Source organism: Vanacampus margaritifer, chromosome 7 (genome assembly GCF_051991255.1).
Source record: "Vanacampus margaritifer isolate UIUO_Vmar chromosome 7, RoL_Vmar_1.0, whole genome shotgun sequence".
In the NCBI taxonomy this organism is placed as follows: domain Eukaryota; kingdom Metazoa; phylum Chordata; class Actinopteri; order Syngnathiformes; family Syngnathidae; genus Vanacampus; species Vanacampus margaritifer.
In genome coordinates this window covers 22,185,149-22,206,526 of record NC_135438.1, presented here as the reverse complement: position 1 = coordinate 22,206,526, position 21,378 = coordinate 22,185,149, and the positions used below count along the sequence as shown (strand labels likewise).

The following is a 21,378-nucleotide window of genomic DNA, read 5'->3' as shown; positions in this document are numbered from 1 at the left end:
TGATGTCATCAAGATCAGACCCTGACACTACCAGCAGTGTCAGCGGGGGGGTCAACATGGAGGGTGGACAGCTAGGGGCAGGGGACAGTTACGGCTGCAAGGGGGCTGGTGGACTTGAATGAAAGTGTGTGTAGGAGGGAGAGTGTGTGTATTCACGGTGCTGATGAAAGAAAGCCAAAAAAACAAAAATATTGACATGCATCAAATAAGATGCAGTGTAGTGGAACACTTGCCTGACTTTATTTGGTGCAAGGAGTCTTGGTTCAGTCCCCGTTTAGTGATGGCAGGAATTTGCATCAGAATAGTCTGAACATGTCTCCTGATTGACTTGCAACCAGTCCAGGTGTAGTCCATCTTTCACCCAAAGTCAGCTGGGATAGCTTCCAATTCCAGACCACCCTGTACAGAATAGAAAATATGTATAGATGGATTAAAAAAAGAAAGAGAGAGAGACAGTCTCTATTTTACCAGCAACATACTAAACAATTGTTGAGGTTCTATTAATGCTGTCATTGAGCTTAAAAAAAAACACATATAAAGTTTTTAGAGAGTAATAATCTCTAACAAAAGAGTTTATTTAACTTGTATCCAATGACACATTCTTTAGACCTCATACCCGGTTGTAGCCCTCTTGTGGCATTTCAATGCTATCATGCTAAGAATTGGTATGCTTACAAAAAACAATGTTGGCGACAGTTCTGGAATCCACATGAATGTGTTTTTGAATGGTCCTAGTTAGGATGACAGAGAAAAACGGCTTAAAAAATGATTGATAATAAAAATACTTCAGGTCATGGATGTGGGCCTCCTTTATTCAATTTGTGAAGTTGTAAAATTTCTACATGATCACACTGGTCAAGTGAAATGTCTAGTTGATTTGTCTTGACTAGTCCACTGATGCTGTACTTCGGAATAAATAGTTTCAATAGTGGATTTTTTAATTTTCTTTTTAATCCTATATTTGTTTTTTACATTACCTATATCCTATATATATAATCCTATATTTGTTTTTTACATTACATGACATTAGTGTAATCAGGTTTGGGCAGTAACAGAACACATTTACCGATGTTACATATTCAGAATACAAAAATAATGTAACTGTATTCTGTTACAGTACAGGAAAAAAGTGCAATCACAGAGAGAGCTTCATCATTAAAAAAAGTTTGAGCTGAGAGTCCTTCGGCATGCCACGCTGAGCTTCTTGCTAGCCGCAGCTCAGAGGTACCCTGCCACAGTTTGGCTTCAGCCCCAGCCCAGGTGCCGGTTGCTTGTTTACCTGCTAGGGAGCTAGCTAGCTAGCACGACGGGCTAAAGTCAAACTGTGGCAGGGTTTTTACTATTTGCACCTGGATTTGCCATCTTTGCCAGAGCTACACCATAATAATGTGAGTAACACCTTCCGAACAAATCTCCCTCTCACCAATTCACTATTTAAACACCATCCACAATATACACAGCTAAACTTGTGAAGACATTTAACATTTTCTAAGCATATTTTTACTGTTTATGAATTTACTTATAGTATATAGATGCCATTTAACTGATAATGTTTGTGTGAAATATATTGGACATATAACTGTAGTGTAAGGAATAACACTTTTCACTCCCTTCCAGCTGGTGAGACAGGAATGCACATGGGAGGCATGCATGTTCTCAAGTTGATAACACTGTGGGTTTTAGGGAGTCTAGGTCGCAGGGTCGTACCTGTCTAGTCATATATTTCCGGCTCTGGACGAAACTGGAGTAAACATGTCAATGAGTCACTTGTCTGTTTATTGTAATTGCTAACCCTTTGTCCAGCCTCAGAGGAGGAGTATGCTTTTTTCCTCTATAAAGCGACTGTGTGTTTTTCATATGGACACACTCGAGGCTTAACATCACCTTTGAATGTAAGCATGTCTTGTGTCTTTTAGGAGCTCCTAAAATAAATCTTTTGCAAAAGAAGCTTCTTCATCAGATCTCATTTTTCAATTATTTTTGAACACGCAAAGATTACACTTAATATAGTAATCAACTAATACCTTCAATTGGTGACCCTCGACGGCGACGAATTGGGACGTTTTTGCAACAGCTGTGATGATCTTGGACAACTGAATTTCTAAATGCGCAAATATTAACAAGGTGAGTGGACAAATTATCCACGTAGAGAAATTCTGTTTGTTTGGGATTACTCAGAGCTGCATTACGTCCGTACCAAATTGTATTTGAGATCTGTGAACAAGTTAGGGGGGTTTTAGAGTCGTATTTGTTACGGAGGGACGCGAAAGTCCTCGATTATGACAATTACTACGACATTGAACCATGCATGGGTTGGCCCGTTGAATACGGAAGTGACGTCAAGTGGGAGCGCTCCGCCGTTCGGAAACGGCATATGAGATTGGTTCCGCGGTGGAATAGGCTGTCTTGTTTTTATTTTTATTTTGGTATGAATAAGCCCTCCGAATAATTTTTCGGAGTGAGCGGAGAGGATAAGCCGCCCGTGTGGTATTATTACACGGTGTGTGTGCTGTGGGTTATTAAAAACCGTGGGACATAATTCCGCGGGGTGTGTGTGTTGTGTCAAATTAAGCCGCTCGTGTGATATTCACATTGGAAGCGAGAGCTATGAATTAAGCCGCTTGTGTGATGTCATTCACATTGGAAGCGAGAGCTGTGAAGAAGCCGCCCGCGAAGATCCGGATAAGTATTTATTAAGTCGCGCAAAAAGATATTTGATTTCTGTTTCGTTTTTCCTTTTTCTTTTATTTTTCTAAAAAAAAATTTTTATATATATATAATGATAATTTTTTGGGGGGATTAATGAGAATAGTTTTGATCTGTTGTATTGTAGTATCATAAGTGAGACGTCACTGACTTTATAAATATTATAAACGACTAAATTACTACATATAATGGACGACATTTTTGACCGAGACTCAGGGTGGTTTGATTTGCGTAAACTTCCGGTCCATACTCAAAGCTTGTAGCTAAGCGAACAAGTCACGGCCGCAACACTCGTCATGGCTGAAGCGCTGCCACCACGGCGACGGCGAAAGATGAAAAATCTTTTAAATGAATGGATGCGGACTAATTGTGATAAAGGTTGGTTCCCACCGTTAAAATCTGAGACATGTCTGATTGCATTAATGAAGTCTGTAGAAGTTGCTTGTGTAAAACAGCGCCAAATGCTGATTGACTCCGTGAAAGACACATCTATATTTTCTTTAAATGGAAAAAAGTGAGACGACAATGTCAGGTCGTGGACCAAATGTTGGTTAACGCTAGAATGCTTGCGTTGGGTAGCTCTGTGAAAGTTGCTCGTAAAGCTGTGTTGAGCGAGTCCGCTAGCCACGGCTCGGCTAACGACAACGTGTTTGATGAACGCGTGGCGAATGCTAGGCTAAAATCTCCGCCAATTTAAAATTGTTGGAAATGAGACATGACCCGGAAAATAGATTAAATAAGGCAAAAAAATTTTGGATTGGAATTGGCTCGGCATGCGGAGATTCCACAGTCTATTGGTTCTAGATGGCGTACTAATCTGGAGCATGTGTGACTTGTGTGATTAGGAGAGAATGTTTTTTTTTTGTTATAAAATGACTAGGATCAATTGTGTGATTATAATGGGAATTTTTCTAGTTGGTATGTGTGTGCGTATGTGCCCCAAAAGTTTGAAATAGTTGAGAGAATTGTTGAGTAATCGAATGAGACCTAGATAAGGAAAGTGGGGGGCTATCCTGGTGGTTTGGAAGTTAACTGAATCTGTAATTGGGAATAAGAACTGTGTGGATGGATATTTCATTTGTTTTTCTTTAAAATCTTTAACTGTATGTTTGGTGTTGTTTTTGAGTAGAAAAGACTGGTGTGATAATGGCGTTTGTTTTTCGTATAGGAATGTAGAAAAAAATAGGTTTTGAATGTGATTTTCCCTTCCCCTTTTTTCTGCTCCTTCCCTGTGTCTTGGAAGAGAGGAGGGGGATTTGTGTTTAAAATAGGAGTCAGAGGGCAATGTGTCCTGTAATGGGAGCTTTTCTTTTTTCTAGGTAAGAGAAGAATGCGGAAAGATAAAGAGGTCTAGATGATAACTACAGGCCACTATCCATATTATTATTATTATTATTATTTTTTAAATCTGGTCTGTGTTTTTATAGTTGAATGAGTAATAAAACCAACTTTTAATATAGTTGAATAAGTAATAAAACCAAATTTTAATTGAAATAGACTTTTCATTTTTGATTTCCCCTGCATCTCTGATAACTTATTCGTAGGTGTGAAAATGATTTAACCTTTGTCCTTATCTGAGTCCCATTCTAGAAGTCTGAGAAATCCTGGAATTTGAGACTTCCCTCCATGTGGAGGCATAATTTAAGGTAACATGTAATGAAGAAGGAGTCTATAGTAGACATATGCGTAAATATAGTAATACTACTTGCTATAATGTAGAACATATTTAGATGAAACTACAAAATACATATTTTTTGAGAAAATTATTATTTTTTTTAATTATAACAAGCATATAAATCTCTTGCTATGATCTCATCTCCCTCTGTCTGTTCCGAGTGTATAAATGTTTCAGGCAGGTTCAATCTTTGACGAGAGGTGTTGTTCTTGGGTGTCTCCAACGTGCTGGAATAACCTGGCTGTTGGGCACAGAGTGGACGGCGAACTGAACAATGGTCACTTTCGGGGGGGGAAGTGATCACACGGACTGCGAAAAGGATGGTATACTGCAAATCCGCTCGCCATGAGACTGTTCAATGACTCTTATGAATTATCTGAGCAAAATGTCCATCAACTCTTTGAGCAGACATCTCAAACTCTCATCACAGCCGTCCTGATGAAACTGTCAGCGGTCTCCAGTGACAGCTAAGGCCTGCTTTGAACTTTGCCCTGCATAAACTGCTATCAACAAGGACAGGAAGGAATATGAACTCCAGTGTGGACTCAAAGTTCGAGTCATCTGAGATCGGCCTTTGAGTCATATTTTGGTCTGTTTTGAGTACAGTTTGCACTCTGTACTGTGTCGGAAAAGGAGATGTGATCTATAGCAACGCAGTTTCGGAAATTGAGAACGGCTTATGTGAATTAGGGTAGTATAAAATGTATTCTAATCTTTAATACTATATTTTCCGTTGTTTGATGCTTGTTGAATTTGGTCTTCTAATTTTTGCCCATTTTCCTTTTAAATTTTAGCTTCTGGATTGGACTCAGATATGGAACACTTACGGCGAATTTGCTGGTTAAATTTTTAATTCTGATTAAGCTCAACAGCACTGATCTTTGGATTCCACGGGGAATGCACAAAGGCAAAGTTCCCTGCTGTGTTTTTACAAGCCCCCACTACTCTGTAAAAGAGGTGAGGTTAGGTAGCATTTTAAGAATACTTTTTGGTTGGTGTAAAGTAGGGATTTTGTTTTGTTTTTCTGATTATAACTCATTTCTTTTATTAGTTGAGATGGCAGATATTTGGAAGATTCGTGACCTGCAATAGATTAATGGGGTTATTTTAAATCTTTTTCTCATCTCTTCCTGACCCTAAAAGTCCTCCGCTGCAGTATCTTAATTTACATCTGCTTGAGTTGTTTTTTTTTCAATTTAAGTTCCCTGAACAGGATTCAAATTTACATTACAAACTCTTGCCTCAAAGGCTTTTGTTTTTATGGCTCCTGGCTAGCTCAGCTGGAGATCTTTTTATAGTTCTGGTGTTGGCCAAATTGTCACAATTTGGTTGTTTTTTAATCTACAGGACACAAGGTGTCTGTTTTTCCTCTTTGAAGCAGCAATTTGGAAGCGGCTGCAGTTTTCACATTCAGGTCTGAAATGATCAAAATTGATCTTTATCAGATGGGGGAATGATTGGTCTGTCTGAGTTTGTTGAAAAGGAAGTCTGATGTGAGAATGAAGTTTGGTGTGAGGAATTTACAGGCAAAGAATGGAGCGGAGAATTGGAGGTTTTGACCATGGGAGGAAAAGTAAGTTCTACAAAGATGACAAAAGACAACCCGAATAGCAGAAAATAAGGTAAGTATATTCAATTTCAGAAACAATTGAAAAGTATAATTTCTAGAGCCCATGGAATTTGCCATTTAGGTGTGGAAGGAACATTGGGACACCTGGTGGACATTATTTTATGAGACAAGTTGTAAAAATGAACTGTAGGACTGCAGTGTTTATTAAAAGGTATAAATATATATAAATCTCTTCTCAGACTGTTTATGGCCCGGCCGGACATGAGCAGTTTTGGGTTAAGATGATGTTGTTTTTAAATGATTTACACTGCTATAATAAAAAAACAGCGTAAAAAATACAGAAAGTTGATGTATGATAAAAGTACATTTATGCTAAATCTACAACAGTAAATATCATGGTAAAATATTTGATTAATCATTATCTACTATTATAAGGGCTTCTTAGGAATATTGGATTAGACGAACCCATTTGAAAAAACAAAAACTTCATAAGATATAAAAAGGTTGGACTCCTTTTGAGGGTCATAAAAACAGGCTGTTTCCCGCCCCTAATGTTCCGCTGGGGAGTCACACGTTGAGAGGCCCCCGGTAATTAAAGAGATAGTGTCTACATTCTCTAAGCTAACAGATAACTAACCAGAAGTTCCTTCAAAAATAAATGATTGTGAATATGTGTGGTTGAAAGTAACTAAACCGAAATGGTCTTGTCCTCATTGGCTAGGTCCATTTAAGGTCAAGGAGCGTACATCCTGTGCGGTGCGCTTGGATCGAAAAGGGGATACTTGGTATCACCTCTCATTTACAAGGCCGGCTGTTTCTGGTTCAACAATGCCACCAAGGGCAACCATCTGATGATCTCCGTCCACACCAATTGGAGCCATCTAACGGATCCCACCACACCCGGTTCCAGTGTCTACCTGACAAGCTGCCCAAGGACAAGGAGGAGGTCGCTGAAAGAAGATTCATTGGAGTGCCTTTTCCCTGGGCACGGATTGACACAGTTGGAAAAGCTGATCAAGTGTCAATCTGCTGTTTGAAAGGGGGAAATCACTCAAATCCCCTTTTCATCAATTCACAAGGATAGAGTCACACTGGGAATGAAGTCCCGTGACCTTTCCTGCGATCTCTGGCAGTGAGCCAGGGTTCAGAAAAAGGCTGACAACGCCTCTAAAAAAAAAAATAAATAAAAATCATCAACCAACGACTGACAAACATCCTTCTCCTTCGACGAAAGAACTTCTTCTCAAGATGGCTTCGATGAAGAACTCTGCTACTAATTGCTGCATTGTGACGGTTTTTCTCTTGTTAATTGTTGTGCCATTTTGGTTTTTCATGAAACCCCTTGACGTGAGTTTGAATACAACACATCGTGATAAAAGAAATGTTATTTCTACCCAAATTCCAATGGATAATGAACTGGGCGTATAATAACTCAATTGTCCTGACCGTTGCTCCTAACACAAACACATCTGTCAAACTCCCCATTAAATCTTTGAAGGGATTTAGTAGTGGGGGGCCGACGAAGGGGGGCCTTTGGCTCAAGTACTGGTGGTATTTGACAGGTAGTGTTTTACGACTGGACTGGAGTACATTCCTTACCACCCAAAATGGCCAATACTGGCCGCCAGGTTCCAGTAGGGAGGCAGTTTATTTTGCCAAGAAGGTAACATTGAGGAGAATGGGACATCATTTTGAATTAACTTTTGTTCTTCCTGAAGGTAATATCCGGCCACCTAATGTAGCCATAAATAACACTTTTTGTTATGGCCTAATGCTGTGGGCATGGTTCTCTGGAACTGATCCCTATTTTCCAATTTAAATTTGAATTGATAAAACTATGAGTAAGACAGAACAACCTAAAATGACTAAATATACAATGGAGTCTGGGGTAGAAGCTTTTAGTGTCCAAATTGATGAAGTAAGTGAATGGTTTCGGGTAACAACGGGCCTGTCTGGTGGCAGTAATAATTGGCTGCTGTTAGCAAATGCAGCAGCACAGGCTTCTGGAGAAGATTGCGTCGTATGTGTGGGCCCAAGACCTTTATTGAGGGTGATTCCTGCTAAAATAGAGGATAAATGTGTAATGGAACTAATGAATAAAACTGTCCCCAATGATAAATGCTCTAAATGGGATAAAGTTTATCCACTGGTTGATTGGCAAGATACTAAACCTATTTTTTCAAATAAAGTGGCGGATGGTGGTTTTTCATGTATTAAAATGTCAGGTACTGGGAAACAATTGGGAAGACTGAACCACACCACTCGCTGCATTTCAGCAACAGATGTGGGTCGTAAATTCCAGCCTCAGTCCAGAGCTGACATTTGGTGGTGGTGTGGGGACAGCCGAATATTTGATAAGTTACCTCTGAATATGAAGGGATATTGTGCTCTCATCACCCTCCTTCTGCCAGTAGATATTTTCCCTACATCGGTTGATAACCTTCTGCAAATTGTTAATACTTGGCAACCAAATTTTCCTCATTCTTTTCAGAGGGCCAAAAGATCCACTTAGCAGGATCAAAATGTTCCCACATACATAGATGCGATTGGAGTGCCACGCGGGGTCCCAGATGAGTATAAGATTGCGGACCAGGTGGCTTCAGGTTTTGAATCTTTGATTTGCTGGTGGTGTACCATTAACAAAAATGTAGATAGGATTAATTATGTACATTACAATGTTCAAAGACTAGGAAATTGGACTCAATCAGGTTTCGAAGCAGTACACGGCCAGTTGTCAGCTACATCTTTAATGGCTTTTCAGAATCGTATAGCCCTTGATATGTTACTTGCAGAAAGGGGTGGTGTTTGTTCAATGTTCGGAGAACAATGTTGTACTTTTATTCCTAATAACACTGCACCGGATGGAAGTTTAACCAATGCCATTGAGGGACTCCGAACACTTAAAAAAAAAAAATGAAAGAGCAGTCCGGTATCGATACGTCAATTTGGATAACTGGATGGATGCTTTTGGAAGATATAAAAATTTGGTTTCAGCTTTTTTGACAACTTGCGGTTGTTGCTGTATTCCTTGTTTAAGATCGTTGTGCACGCGGCTTATTGCCACAGCCATTGACAAGCAAGATGTACAAAACAAGTCGTCTTATATGATGGTTGAATCTGTAACTTCTAAAGCTATGACCGCGGTGGCGACATCAGATGAAGATCCAGCTGGAATTTTTCTCTAGACTATTTCTAAGGGATTTAATGTCTTATTTTGAACAAATATAGTTTGTTCATTGAGGGACTGAAGACATTTAACATTTTCTAAGCATATTTTTACTGTTTATGAATTTACTTATAGTATATAGATGCCATTTAACTGATAATGTTTGTGTGAAATATATTGGACATATAACTGTAGTGTAAGGAATAACACTTTTCACTCCCTTCCAGCTGGTGAGACAGGAATGCACATGGGAGGCATGCATGTTCTCAAGTTGATAACACTGTGGGTTTTAGGGAGTCTAGGTCGCAGGGTCGTACCTGTCTAGTCATATATTTCCGGCTCTGGACGAAACTGGAGTAAACATGTCAATGAGTCACTTGTCTGTTTATTGTAATTGCTAACCCTTTGTCCAGCCTCAGAGGAGGAGTATGCTTTTTTCCTCTATAAAGCGACTGTGTGTTTTTCATATGGACACACTCGAGGCTTAACATCACCTTTGAATGTAAGCATGTCTTGTGTCTTTTAGGAGCTCCTAAAATAAATCTTTTGCAAAAGAAGCTTCTTCATCAGATCTCATTTTTCAATTATTTTTGAACACGCAAAGATTACACTTAATATAGTAATCAACTAATACCTTCACTTGTGATTGTGATAAAAAGTTCATATTGCAGTTGATGTCACGCATCGTCATCCTCATTATTAGTGCGTGCATGTGGGTGAAATGAGCTACTATGGGAACTGTTGCTTTCAGACGCATAATTTGTTCCTTTTCTCATTCATTCATCTATCTATCTATCTATCTATCTATCTATCTATCTATCTATCTATCTATCTATCTATCTATCTATCTATCTATCTATCTATCTATCTATCTATAACTGTGAGGTGTGGCTGCTTTCAGTGACACTTCGAAAACAGCATATGGTCTTCAATCAATCAACCAATCAACCAACCAACCAACCAACCAACCAACCAACCAACCAACCAACCAACCAATCAATCAATCAATCAATCAATCAATCAATCAATCAATCAATCAATCAATCAATCGCATTTTGATGGGTGTCAATTATACAAGGATTTTTTATATTTGCAGGCTTCCCGGGTAAAATATCACCCGCAAATGGCAGGGGTGCACAGTGTAGAAATGTATATTGTAGTAATATATTATTCATTTTTATTTTGTCTTTATGAGCATACTCTGTATTGGAGTAATCCAAAAGTAATCCAAAGTAATCAAGTTGTATTAGTTTAATATTATGGTACTTGGATTACGGTAACTACATTTTTTTTTCCCCAGGTAACTTGTAACTGTAACAGAATACATTTTAAAAGTAACCCTTCCAACCCTGGTTGGAAATAACCAAATATCTCCTTGGCCAAAACCATATTTGAAACCTTGTGAAATGTCATGAGGTTGTGGGTTCGATCCTCACCCCTTGTGACCATGTCGAAGTGTACTGCAGCTAGCCGACCACTGGTGTGTGAATATTTGTGTGAATGGGTGAATGTGAGGCATTGTAAAACACTTTGGGTACCATATGGTGTGCATATGGCGTTATATAAAAACCAGTCCATTTAGCATTTTCTTAATTATTGTCACTTTTCGTATTGCTATTATTTTTTCTTCCCCCCTTATGTGCGCTTGGTCCCAATGGATCCTTTATTGGGATGGCCATGAGGGGTACTGTATATAGGATTTTTTCATTGATGTTCTGTGTATTTTTTGCTTGTTTTTTCATATAATTGAAAACCTGGTATGCAAAGTTTGGAGGAAAAATAGAAAAGCACATAAAAAAACACTTTGTTTTCATTGATTATGGCAGCCCCATAAGGACAAAAGTGGTAGTGCTTTGCCGGTAAGAATACCACATTTCCCATTAGGACTAGTGCATAGTGACGTATTTGAGCTCACGCCAGCGAGTGGAAGCCAGGCCAATGTTGATTCTTGACTGTCCTTTTATGTGGGTAGCCTCCTTTTTAATTTTTTTTGTCTCCTCAAACAAAACTTTTCGGTTGATTTGCTGCTTCTGCCATGATGGCAGCAGTCGCGTGGACGTTCGACTTGACTTCCGTCTTTGTAATGAAGAGGGAAATGGGGAAGTGACAAACCACATTTGTAGTTTTTTTGTGCGCCAGGGTTCCTACCACCGTTCTCTAAGTTGCTTAGTGCCAGTAACAGCGAGACTGCCTCAGGCTTTGACAAAGGTAACATTCAACAAGTTGTAAATTTCATCAGAAGAGTTATGAAAATCTTTTTAAAAAATAATTTCATAAACAAAATTATCCGAATAAGGACATGCAGAAATAGAGGAAATTGTTTCACACTAATTTCAAAATGTAGTCATACTTTGTATTAGCTATGAAATAAATATTGGAATGACTGAAAAATAGCACCGTCTGTTGCCTCTGTTTGGGCACTGCCCCTTCTCTCAAGCGTAAACAGACACTCTTTGTGGTTTAGCTCCATTCTGACTATGCCGAGGATGTGGCAAAAAAATATAAAAATACAAATAAAAACGGCTATACACTATTATAATTCTGTGGAACAACCACTTAGAACATCAAAACAGTTTTAATTGTAACTAATCCGAGACTGAGATTATTTCTGATGGGAAATCTTCAATGGAGGCGCTCTGACTCAATTTTCATCTGGGATTATTCCACTTTTTCATTCACAGGCTTACACTCACTGTGGATAATCAGTCTTTCATGTTTTGGCGTGCTATAAAAACAGCAAAGCATATACGATGTGAACACATGCCAGTGTGCACAGACATACCCAATTTTTTAATCCACTGCTGAATGGTGATACTATAAACATGGTATTATCTAGCATAGATTTAGATTTGGAATGTGTTCTTTGTGCTTCTTTTAAGGTGAAGTGAAGACTAGAATGACCATGTAGGTCAAAAACAAAGCCTGCACCTCTAACCGGGAAGTCTGAGTCGTCTTTGAGCAGGAGGACTGAGGTTCTTCCAGGTGTTGCTTTTCACAGTGGTAATCCTGCCACGGCGTGACTGTGACTTTTACAGGGAAGCTCTCCAAACAGGGCCCAGATGGTGGGCGGTAGAAGTACAGCAAGCACATTCGCACACACATCCACACACGTATAGGCACAGGTGCACACTCATTAAGTATGAGGCTGCCTCACACACACACTCAGTATATAGGTGAGATCTACCTTGTCACTCGTTGGGTGGTTGATGAACAGGCACATGGGATTTTGACTAAATTTGCTATGTTTTTTAAGATCAAATCAAAAGCACTGAATGCCAAAATTGTATAAAAAAAAATATGCCGCACACAATACAGTATGTTGCACAAAACTTCAGCAATTCAATTACACCATACATGTCACTTGGAGTAAAATTTAATGTATATTGTTGTTAAGCTTTACAGATAGTTAATTGTAATTAATACTTAAATGGGAAGCCAAACCAGAATTTTTTTACACAATAATGTGTTGTGTATGCGCCCTCACTAGTCAAAACATGGCGTTCTAATGAATATTGTGTTTGTTGAACAAGAACTAAGCAGCAAAAAACACCTGCTTTTTCCCCTCTCTGGGAGTGACCATTTTCCCACTTGCTGTTGAATAAAAATGACATCACAGTTGCTCAGGACTTAGGTAATGACCAATCACGGCTCAGCTTGCGAACGTTTGATGACCAAACTCAGAAAAGCGGCAATTGCAAATAGTGCATTTGTGACTCTTGTACGCAAAAGTCTCATGTACGAATACAGCCAATCAAGAGGCCTGGTGTTTACAGATCAGATATATAAGTTCATTGAACTACTGTATGTCTTTACGCATACAAATCACTGTACTCATTTTCAGATTCATGTCACACTTTTGTGACTCGACTTGCGCATTTTTGTGACCTCGGTCACACGTTTCTAGATTTGCGTTAGAAAATCCTTTTGATGTATTTGTGGATTGAAATACGCATTTGTAAATGGTTTGCTACAATAATGGCCCCATAGTTTTTAGACATGTTATTGTGTCCTAATTTTAGAGACACCACTGCTTTGTTGGTATGGCGTGGAGACGGCATGAGTTAATTTCCAAGCAGTTTCTTTCCGTAGATACCTATGTAGAAGGACAGAAGTGGAAAACAACTTGCTTCATCTCTCACAGCTTTTCTGCAGCGCTCTCTGTTTCATGTGGATACTGGAACAAGAATGTACATTCAGAGAGCGAGGCCTTTGATGTTGCCACATTCACAGAGTCGTCTTAAAGCAGAGGAGAAAAGAGATGCAGGAAAGATTCTGTGGTCTGCTTTTGCTCTTTCTATTTCTCTCTCACATTCACTCTCGCTCACTGGCAACACATCTGACGTCTTTCGGCAAAAGACAAATTTGGTTTCGCTTGTTAAGTCGCCAGTCAAAGCTGCATTTTTTCATGCTCTCTCTTCTCTCTCTCTCGCTCTGTATCTTTGCTTCATTTCCATGGATGAAGCATTGTGATGGTCGCTTACATGTTTTGCAAACAATAACAGTTCTACCCCCCACTCCCACAACCACCACAAGTTTCCTCTGCCAGAACCTTCTGCACATGCCAACACATCCTTTTGGAAGCCTTGAACCGACAACAAACACAAAGCATCCTCACTGTTTATAGGAAAAGGGGCCCAGCCACAAGCCCCTGTATAATTAAACTTGATCTAATACTGTTAAATGTTTCTCTTATACTGAGTAGCGGCAATTCTGAGCCTCTTTATCGCAGCAGTGAATAGTTTCTTTCTGGGTTTAGCCTGCAAAGGCAGGAAAAAGGACAAAGAAAGTAGTGCTTCAAATTCTAAAGTAAAATTGAAAATGTGTGACAACAAAGTGAGGACAAAACCTGCAATGATATTGCAATACGATATTTCATCATGCCCAACCACACTGGTTGCAGTTATGCAGATGTACTTGAACTTGATCTAGACCAGGGGTCACCAACCTTTTTGAAACAGACAGCTACTTCTTGGGTACTGATCACTGAAGGGCTACTAGAGTCATACACACTGAAATGAAAAAAAAAAGAAGCTTTGAGTACCTTTAGTTATAAGCTTTTAAGAATTAATTATATTCATCTATGTAAAGACACTGATCATGTTAATGAATTCTCATTATGAATATCAACAGTGAATTAAGGTTTGAAACAATTATCAATATGCAACACTTCTACGATCTTCGTTAAACAAGTGTGACTCAGATATTACAGTGTCTTAGCCATGGCATTTATTGGTGGAGAATATTGACAAATATTCTGCTTCAAACATGCCCAAAAATGACAAGTGTGGGACCTCATTCATTGTAAGGGTCCAATGATGAGTTTTGTATTTAAACATTGTTTTTTTTTGTGTTATTTGTTTCTGTGCCTGTACATCAAAATGTATTGAAACCGGTCTGTAGCGCAAAAAAGGTTTGGAGAGCTTGGTCGGTTCACCACGCTTTTTTTTGGTATTATTATTGATAGACCGCCAAGCATGCATTCAATTACAATAATAGAATGCTGATTAAATAGTTTTTTCTTGGGTTTATTTTACACAAAATTCAAAAAAAAATAATAATAAAAAACACGCTCTCCTTCATAATGTTAGTCAGATTGGTCCCCACATCCTGACTGGACGATTACGCTGCGTCTGCTACCGAGCTCGTTTTCAAATGTATATGCGCACATTTGTCAATCTTAATTCTCAGGAACAGTATTGCAGAATTTGAAGGCAGACTCAGCTGTTAATGAATCATGACTTTTTGGTGTTTTCTCAGACATTCACACTTTGCACACGGTGGGTGTGTCAGAAGGCTGGATGGGAGAATCCGTGTAGATGAAAAATGTACAAAGCCACGTGCTTAAAATAGGAATTATGCACACATTTGAGAATATGGCTCCAGGTTCTGAATAAAATCTAAGAAGTGATCGGTGGTAATTCGTTTTAGTAAACTCCGTTATTAAACCTTGGATAATGAATGGAATGTTTGGGGCAGATAATTGGGTTAAATTAGTAACTAACCTTTGATTTATGCTGATTATAATGTGTCAATGTGTAATGCAGTGGAGTACTCACCTGACTCACAATTAGTGTGGGTTCAATCAATTGCATAAATGCATAACAATGCAATGCTTTGATGGCATCGAAAGCTTTTTTCCGCCTCTTCCCACTAGAGGAGCAATGGTACACCAAACATCATGGTTGGTAGTAACCTTGGTTCAAAGATGACTGTTGTAATTCGGTGCATCATGGCAGCAAAAGGCAAATAAAACTGCTTATCTTTTGTGTGAACAAGAACAAATTTAATGACACCAAAAATTAAACAACCTGCAATCTGCTATAGGCGGAAATGCTGCAATAATTTAAAGAGTGTTCTTCTTCTTCTTTTCCTTTCAACTTTTCCCTTCAGGGGTCGCCACAGCGAATCAGTTGTCCACAACAGTCACCTCTTCTACTCTTTGTTCTCTCTCATTTTCCTCATTCATCAACTCTTCAAAGTACTTTTTCCATTTCCCATCACACTATTGGCATCTTTCAACACATCCTTTATTACCCTAGCCTGCTGCACGTCCTTCCCATCTCTGTCTCTTTGCCTTGCCAACCTGTGCAGGTCAGTCTCCCCCTCCTTACTGTCCAACCTAGCATACAAGTCATCGTAAGCCCCTTGTTTGGCCTTTGCCACTTCTACTTTCCCCTTACGCTGCATTTCCCTGTACTCCTGTCTACTTTCTTCAGTCCTCTCAGTGTCCCACTTCTTCTTAGCTAACCTCTTTCCCTGGATCTACTTCTGCACCTCCTCATTCCAACACCAAATCTCCTTATCTCCTTTCCTTCCAGATGACACAAGGACTGTCCTACCTGCCTCCCTGACCACATTTGCTGTAGTTGTCCAGTCATTTGGAAGCACCTCCTGACCATCCAGAACCCGTCTCAACTTCTTCCTGAAAGTCATACAACACTCTTCCTTTTCAGCTTCCACCATTTCGTCCTCTGCTTTGCCTTTGTCTTTCTCACCACCAGAGTCATCCTACTGAAGACATTTAACATTTTCAATTTATATTTTTACACTACACACTACCATCCTATGCTGTCTGGCTACACTCTCACCTACCACTACTTTGCAGTCGCTGATCTCCTTCAGATTACACCGTCTACACAAGATGTAGTCTACCTGTGTACTCCTTCCTCCACTCTTGTAGGTCACCCTATGTTCCTACCTCTACTGGAAGAAAGTATTCACGACAGCCATTTCCATTTATTTTTTTTGCAAAGTCAACCAACATCTGTCCTTCTGCGTTCCTCTCATGGATACCAAACTTGCCCATCACCTCCTCATCACCTCTGTTTCCTGCACCAACATGTCCATTGAAGTCTGCACCAATGACAACTCTCTCGCTTCTAGGAATGCTCTGCATCATTTCATCAAGGTCCAACCAAAAGTTATCCTTCTCCTCCAGCTCACATCCTACCTGTGGCGCGTACCTACTAACAACATTTATCATCGCACATTCGATTTCTAGCTTCAGGCTCATCACTGACACTCCTTTTACCTCCAGGACATTCTTAACAAACTCCTCCTTCACGATAACTCCTACTCTTCCTATCTACACCATGATAGAACAACTTGAACCCCGCTTCTAAACTTCTAGCTTTGCTCCCTTTCCACCTGGTCTCCTGAACACACAGTATGTCCACCATTCTTCTCTGCATCATGTCAACCAGCTCTCTACCTTTTCCTGTCATAGTTCCAACATTCAAAGTACCTACTCTCAGTCCCAGACTCTTGGTGTTCCTCTTCTCTTTCTTCCTACGAACACACCTTCCTCTTCTCCTTCTTCGACCAACAGTAGTCCAGTTTCCACCAGCACCCTGTAGGTCAACAGCACCAATGGCGGTCGTTGATAATCCGGGCCTCGACCGATCCGGTATGGAAGTCATATATTTGATTTGCATGTTTGATTTGGCCAAAGTTTTACGTCAGATGCACTTACTGACACAACCCTCTCTATTTATCCGGGCTTGGGACCGGCACAAGAAAACACTGACTTGTGCCACCTTGCGGCTACATTAAATTTAAAGAGTATTAATTTAACAAAATATAATGAAAAAAGTATAGGTAATAATATCCATTCATGTTCTATTTAGTTTTGTGGTTAACTAACTGGAGCCTGTCCCAGTGGATTTTGAGCTTGGGAAAGGACTGGTCTCCAGCAATCGTGGAACATAATACAAACAATCCCCATTCACATTCATACCTATGAACAACTTTGACTCAACTGTGGGAGTCTTCAATTACACTTACCAATCATGCATGTTTGTTGGAGAACCCAGAGAAAAGCCTACTGGACAATGCTTTGGGCGAGGCCAGCCCCAATTGCCATTGATATGGCATGACTCCTTCCTGTGATTGCCTGTAAATCAGGCCTTAGACGAAATGTTACACGAGCAATATTTTGTGTTTTTATGAAATAGTTACTTGTAAAACTGTCTTGTGGCATTACTAAAATAAAATGCTAAATGTGACATATGTAATTTTTTAGGTTGAACCAACAGAGCCTTTTGTACATCGTTACACAAAAGAGAACCGCTATCTAGATGCCAATATCAGACTGCTTCTGTCAGTCAACACAGGAGTGGATCGCACGTCACTCTCTCTCCACTGCAGTCATCCGCTGGCTATCGCTTCACCTCCACCTCTGCTTTCCTGATTATTGTGAAGGGGGAGGAGAACATTAAAGAGACAATCAAACACAGGCATCAGAGTTGTTGCTGGTGCCTGCAGAATGCAAAATGTTATCAGAAATGCGGCTGAATCTGAGCACTGTCCTTCCCACAGGCAAAGTTATTCTTTCAAGTCACTTTGGCTTTGAGTCACATACAACAAAAAGAATGCCAGCCTCAACGTCTTCACAGGATGGTTACGTGTTTCAATATTCTGACCAGACAGATTAGGATGATCTCTTGAAAATATAGAAATATATATTAAAGTACATGAAAAACACAAGAACAAAAATCCTTTCAACATAAAATAAAATAATACAATTATAAACATTTTAAAAACAACAATACAGAAAAAAGTCTTCCAAACTGAAGAGGAGAGCAGTCTTATAGCCTTTCTGAACACAGTGGCGCTATTGTCACAATAAAAGAGAGAGCAGTGGCACGATCCAGAAGCCGTCCCTGTCGGTACAGATGAAAGGGCCCCACTAAGTCTAATTACTTTATCCGCCCAAGCAGCCTCTCTACTGTGGTTTGACTCTCAGATGTTAGGTGCTGAGATGTCACACCACTAATTGAGAGTTGCAATCAGCGCCCTTGTTTGGTCTGGTCTAGTGGTCCAGTTTCAGCAATGTTTTCCCCAAAACATCAAATGATGGCAAAGAAGAGGAGCGGAAAGGGATTTGCGTGGTCCTCTTTGATGTGGGAAATTTACGCGACATGGAAAAAAATGGTGTCATTCTTCCCGTCTGTTTACATTTTGCATAAAATATAAATATTTAAAAAACAAAGTTTTTAAAAACACGAGTGGTTCACCTTAAATGCTGAAAACATCATCTGTGAACGTAACATATTCAATATTCACCACATTTGAAAGAACTACAGCTCTATTTGCTTATTTACATTTTTTCTTTGACAAGCACAGGTCAGCCAGGATTCCAAGCATACAAAGACAACACCGCTTAAAACTACAGCTCATTGCTTATTTGGTGAGTAGATTCATCTTCAGCTTGTTTTAAGTTTTGAGAACACATGCAAGAACTGACAAAAATAAATAAATGGTAGTGATGCCATACCCTGTATGCTATGCTTGTACCTCTCTGGATGCTACTCCTATCAGCAATCCTGCTTACCTCAGACTCCTCTTTCTTAAAAAGTGCCTCCTTTTGGTGGACACTCCACCTTATTCCTAGGCCACATAAGCCTTTGCGTGAATTATGGGCGTGACTTAACTGTATTAATCAGAACCGACGTTTTGTTTACATGGTAATGTTGCATTAAACATGTGGGGATACGCTAGCTGTCACAGACATTGCAGTCTTTATAAAGTCAAGCCTTCAATTTTGTATATCTGTGTACAGAGGTGGGAGTAAGTCATTGCTTTGCAAGTCACAAGTAAATCTCAAGTCTTTGCCCTCAAGTCCCGAGTCAAGATTGACAAGTGTCAAGCAGTTCACAAGTCCTACACTTTGAGTTTCAAGTCCTTTCGAGTCATTTTAACAACATCGTAGAATATATATTTTTGTCAGGGACTCAGGGAGTGGTGCAACAAATTTCTGTGTTTGCAATGTGTTAGCAGTGAGTTGACAGTCTCATTAACTATGCAGCGAGCAACAATAATTAGCCAATAAACAACTGACATTAGCTACTTACCGTTCTTTGTGCAACTTCAGATGTTGAACAAAGTTAGAAGTTGTTGCTTCTGCGTCAGTGATCTAATCTTGGACATACTGCAATTCATTTTTTGTTGAACACCTCATAGTTTTTGCACCCAAACAACTAGTGGTGCAACTGATCACAAGTCACAGATCGGTTAGTTTAAAAAAAAAGAAGAAGAAAAAAAAAAGACATCATATAAATACAACTTTGTCTTAATTTATTTTATAAAATGCTTTTGCCCATTAAATAAAAAAAAAAATATATATAAACTAAAAATGTCTAGTATGGCCATTAGGACTTAGGAACACAACTTAAAGTGCTATATAAGGCAAGATACATAATTATTTTATACATGGTCCATGTATAAAATAACAAGGTGAAGGTATCCTGCCTTATGTTATATTGCACTGTAATGCACTTGAAGTTGTGTTCCTAAAACCCAAATGGCCATATTGGACATTTTGAATGTATTTCTATTTATTTGTAAAGCTAGTGTTTTATAAAATAACTATAAATGTAGGCAAAGTTCTATTTATTTATTTGTAATAATGAAAAAAACATCTATGTGCAATTTAAGGCACATTCCCGTCGTTTAAACAGAGAGAGTGGATTACAAAGTAGCAAAGGTCCACAATAAGAAAATCAAGCGAGCCAAGCAACAGCTGTCAAACTACTGTTGCTAACCAGGCACCGGATGCTAACGCTAACAGTTAGCTACCAGCCATAAACGTCGGAGACTTGTACCGTATCGTGCAATGACAACGTAATTAACTTGCGGTGTCTTCGCGTCCTAAATTTGCTATTAAATATACTTTCGGGGTGACATTATGATAATGGTGATAGAAAATAGGTAACTTCAATAAAAAACTTCGATAATGCAAGCCAAATTGTCAAAGGGAAGTAGTCAAGCTGGCATCCACGCCTTCAAAGTAAAATCCGCCAAGGCTGTTGCATTGGTGTCAATGTATCATTTGGTCAGCCTTATTTTGAAGTTTGCTGTCGCGTAAGCGGCGTGTGTTTGCACCTTTGCGGCTTCCCTGACATGTCTGAATGACGGCGCTGTGTCAACCCAGCTCGCGCACACACCGAGAGGAACTTACTCGTTAACATACATTTTAATCATTTTGTTTGGGTGGAAAAAGTCAAAGGGCTCAAGTCCGAGTGAAGTCACAAGTCATTGCTGGTCAAGTCCAAGTCGAGTTGCAAGTGTTTTAACATTTTTTCAAGTCGAGTCTAAAGTCGTCAAATTCATGACTCGAGTCCAAGTCACATGACTCGAGTCTACACCTCTGTCTGTGTAACACTGACTAAAAGCACAGAATCTACCAAAGAATGACACATGTTCTTCAAAGGCCACAAAATACCCAACATTTGACGTTTCAAAAACTGGTTGTTCAGTAAGACCAGCCAGGACCCACCCAATGACAATCCAATCAGCAAATAGTGCTAGAGTAAGATGCAGAGCACTGGAATAAAATATATTTGTATGTTGCTGTATCAGTATTCCTTATCTCTCATTCCAAGCGCCTAAAAGATGCAGAGCACTTGACTCTCATTTCACATCACTGTCTGTAAGCGACTTCATCCTTTGCTCATCCTCTGTGAACCTTCCATGAGATAAGACAGCTAATCAACACCAATTAACCCTTGTCCACCGCACTGGCTGCGGAGGGAAGACATTATGACACAAGTTGTTTTTTGCACACAAACCTTTTGTCATGAGGCATTCTTTTTTCAGGGCTGACTGACAATCAAATGTGATGATCCAGCCTGGGAAAGTGCAGCTGTGTTCACAATAGATGGCTATTTTGATTTCCATAATTGTGTACAATAACAAGCTATACTTCCATCCATCCATCCATCCATTAATTTTCTACCGCTTATCCGCAGGTGGATTGCGGGG

The 21,378-nt window shown here is 39.5% G+C and overlaps 1 protein-coding gene and 1 long non-coding RNA gene across 10 annotated transcripts in view; one reads left to right on the top strand and one right to left on the bottom strand.

Annotated features, from left to right (window-relative positions):
• The window catches only part of LOC144055581 (axin-2-like), a 131,016-nt gene that overhangs the window by 61,905 nt on the left and 47,733 nt on the right, over nt 1–21,378 (bottom strand). For 8 of the 9 annotated variants that reach the window (XM_077571681.1, XM_077571679.1, XM_077571680.1 and 5 more), the window contains one exon: nt 234–399. The gene's annotated coding sequence lies outside the window, so the exon portion shown is untranslated. Of the gene's footprint in view, nt 1–233; nt 400–2,024; nt 2,090–21,378 lie in introns of those variants that run through there. The other variant, XM_077571687.1, reaches the window with a different exon arrangement.
• LOC144055582 (uncharacterized) lies at nt 2,517–9,674 on the top strand. Its single transcript, XR_013294904.1, has 2 exons — nt 2,517–3,084; nt 5,865–9,674. It is a non-coding gene; the product is annotated as an uncharacterized LOC144055582 (long non-coding RNA).